Genomic DNA, 3,533 nt, shown 5'->3' on the forward strand with positions numbered 1-3,533 from the left:
CCCCACGGCTACTGCTAGTTGTTGTTGATAGGTTCAGGGGTCTGCAATCCAATAGCTGCCAACTTCTCTGGTTTTCTGGACTTAGCTAGTATTTCTGTTTTTGCCTCCTACGGTGACTCATTCATAACAGTGTAGTGTCCGGCGCAGGGAATGTAGCAGTGCTGGCAGACGCAAGAAGGAATGGAGGACACCAGGGCTTGCAGTTTCAACGCTTTACTCACAGTTCTTGGTAACCACTGGTGCCCGCTTCCATGCCGTGTCCTCTGGGGCAGAGACTCAATCAACCTCCCGGGCAAGTTAGGCTTCTCCTCTCCAACACTCCGCCAACATGTACCTTTCCTGAACGACTCCTCTATAGCGCCTTTTAGTGTGAAGAGCTCCAGTACCGTGGTTACTCTGAAGTTCCTCCTGTCAGATGTTCCTAACAACTCTACTTGTATGACAGACAGCTGTAGCCTGATCAGGGACCTCCTGGATCCCGGCTCTCTATCCGTGTTGCTGTTGTGTCCCAAGTCTTAGTTGGGAGTAGTGCATTTACAGCCAACTACTCCACCGGTGTCTGTTGCAGAACCATAAGTGTCCATATAACCTCGGGGACCGGGCCCCAGCCTTGCGCTGAGAAACTATAGGCAGGAACTCTTCCAACCCACAACTCCTCTCTGTTCTCCTACTCCTTCGTTCCGTGCTGTTCCTTCTCTCTCTTATGGAAGCTTAGGTTGCAGTTCTACGTTTTTCTCCTTCTGTTCCTTTCCCGTGCCAGCTGGCTTAGATCACTGAGGCCGCTGCAGCACTCCTTCTGCTATTCCTCTCCATGGGAGATCTTTCCACTAAGACCAGTCCTCCGCCTCTCCTAACTGACTGTCTTCCACTGCCTGACCTCCCGTCAGGCTAACCTTCTGTCAGCCTGCTCTCCTTCTCTGGGACTCACCCCAGACTGACCTGTAATTCTAAACCTTCCCACTCTTTTATATGGATCTCCACTCCACCCACCTCATCTCGTGTTACGAAGCAAGGAATCACGAAAGGTGCTCTGCTACCCTTTAAGCATGAAGCCGCAATCTGGTCCATTGCTGAACTATCCTGTGTGTGGGTGCAGGTGTTGGAGTGTGGAATGGAGTTCCCAACTTACCTAGTTGGTGGGGCACTACACCTTAGGAGAAGGTGCAGTACCTCTGTGGCGACTGAGCCTCAAGGGTGCCACAAATGCAGTTTCCAAAGCTTTACTCACAGTTCACTTGCATGCATGTGCCCGCTTGGCGCTGTGTCCTCCAGGTGAGGGGTCCAGCAAACTCCCAGACAGATGGAGAACACCCTTCCAGGACTCTTTTCAGTATATGCCTTTCCTGGCCGTCTCCCTGTGCTGATTTCCTCCCTTCTGTCCAGCACCTTCACAAGTAGTGTCCCAAGCCAGCAAAGTCAGATCTTGTCGGGAATAACCTCTAGGTCCCTGGATCCTATGTGTCTGCCTTTTCAGCGAATAATTGTGGATTTGGCTGCAGCACTTGCAATGCTCGTAGCCTCTGGTTGATCAAGCTGATTCCGTTGTTCACTCCACTAGTTTTAGGGCCAGTCCCTATACTGCGACCTGATCCCTCCACCCGACCTTAGCCGGCGTGGAACGAGCCCCACGGACAGTATGGTCGCTGCCCGTGCCTCAAGGATCCCTTCCCTCTTCAGGGAGCTTCCTTCTGTCTCTTTCCTTCCCTGCAGCTCTTCCTGACAGGGAGCTTCCCTGCAGCTCCTCCTGAAAGGGAGCTGCTTCACACACGTCTTTCCACTTGTTCCCCTCCTGACAGACTCCTGACTAAACTCTCTTCTCCCGCTCTCATCCCACTAGCTCCACCCAACACCCTTTACTACCTAGGCAGGGTTGAGATCCTCCTCCCATAGGGTACAATCAGATGGCCTGCTGCTATAGGGTGTGAGTTGGGTGCAGATGTTAGAGTCCTGTGAGGTGTCTCCACCTTACCTGGGGAGGGGGACACCACCCTTCTGGGTGAGGTGCAGAATCTCTGTGGCGACTTGACTCCCGTGGGGCGCTCACATCCAACATCCAGTTATATTTGTCTTTGATACCCCTATCTCTGACTCAAGAGGGAAGCTATATCACATGACATTTTGACATATCCCCCTATTAAAAGGGCTTGGGAGGTTTTTTTTTTCCCTAGATTTATTATCTTATAATTGATTTTTTGCATTATCTATCACTCTTAATTAAAATAATTAAAAGTTAAATTTTATAGGCTTTTTGTTTTTTCTTTGGTTTTCTTTCTATCTATACCCACTGAATGCAATCTGTTTTTTTACCTAAAAAAACACCTTTGGCCTCTATATCTTTTTAGATTGTTGATAACCAATATGGTACTATTACAATTCTCACAGAGGCCTGAATGTCAAACCCACTTCGTTTCACTAGCACAGGCCCTGATGATAACAGCTCATTGAAGGTAGGGTTGGTCTGAGTCCTTATACTGGTGGACCTGTTAGATATTCCAGAATAGTGTTCCCTGTGGTTCTCCATGCCACAACCGCGTGACTGCTCTAGTAGCTTTGGATATTGATTTCCTATTAACAGGAAAGACATTACCTGCGTTGCCTCCAATGAAAGCGCCAAGTTGAAGCTTATACTTGTCATCTTCTCCAGACACAGCAAAGGAAGCATAAGATGCCGAAAGGTTATTATTTTCAAAATCTGTCAGATCAGCTCGAAATTCATGGATTCCTAGAAGGTTAAACATATAAATAATGAATGCATGAAGTTATGGACAGAGGATTCTGGTAGGGAACGGTCAGTGATGGAGTAGGTACCTGAAGAGGTGAGGTTGTGAATATGGTCATTCCCCAGCCAGAACTCACTCGACTGATTACCAAACCCTTGTTTGTAGTCATTCCAACCTCTGAAAAATTCACGCTGCCATCATACCGTCTCTGAAAAACCTATCAACAAGGAGAATTACCGTAAGTACCGTGTACCGTTCGGGATGAAGTAAGAGCTTCTGTTCAATGAGTCGCTTAGAAGAAATAAAAGCTGTTTCATCACTCACAATCCATCCTCCACCATCTGTGTCCATGTCACACAAGACTGTAAGGGGATTCTCTCCATCTGGACATATTTTGTACCAGCCACTGAGGAAATTCCCTTGTTGCTGCAATTCCTTGCAGTTTCAAGTATCTAGAAGAAATTAAAAGGTTTGGCGTGGAAATATAATGAATAAAATGCAATAAAATATTTTTAGCAATAAGTATGGTGAAAAATTCTGTGCAGATTTCTCAACTCTTCCCCCCAAAGTAATTTTTTGTTTCTGCCCTTTTGTATCCCTCCTACATTCTTGGAAGAGGCATAACTAATATTCCTTAACATAGCCATATAAGAATTTATTTTTTCCACGTCAACTTGTCATTTTGAATTCCATCATTTATTACATTACTATACAATGTGCTTAAAAAAAAAAAAACAGGGAAGAAAACTTCCAGTTGTGGTGAAATGGCGAAAAAAAACTGTATTTCCGTCATTGGTATTTGTGTTTTCATTT

General features: G+C 46.3%; 1 long non-coding RNA gene across 1 annotated transcript; it reads right to left on the bottom strand.

The window, feature by feature from the left end:
• Nucleotides 1-2,600: 2,600 nt before the first annotated feature.
• Nucleotides 2,601-3,174, bottom strand: LOC141084719 (uncharacterized). The gene is made up of 3 exons (XR_012231093.1): nucleotides 3,045-3,174; nucleotides 2,809-2,937; nucleotides 2,601-2,722 (listed from the first exon to the last, which is right to left on the bottom strand). It is a non-coding gene; the product is annotated as an uncharacterized lncRNA (long non-coding RNA).
• Nucleotides 3,175-3,533: the final 359 nt, after the last annotated feature.

The sequence above is a fragment of the Dendrobates tinctorius genome, unplaced genomic scaffold (assembly GCF_039654945.1).
Source record: "Dendrobates tinctorius isolate UK_male_01 unplaced genomic scaffold, ASM3965494v1 ptg000027l, whole genome shotgun sequence".
In the NCBI taxonomy this organism is placed as follows: domain Eukaryota; kingdom Metazoa; phylum Chordata; class Amphibia; order Anura; family Dendrobatidae; genus Dendrobates; species Dendrobates tinctorius.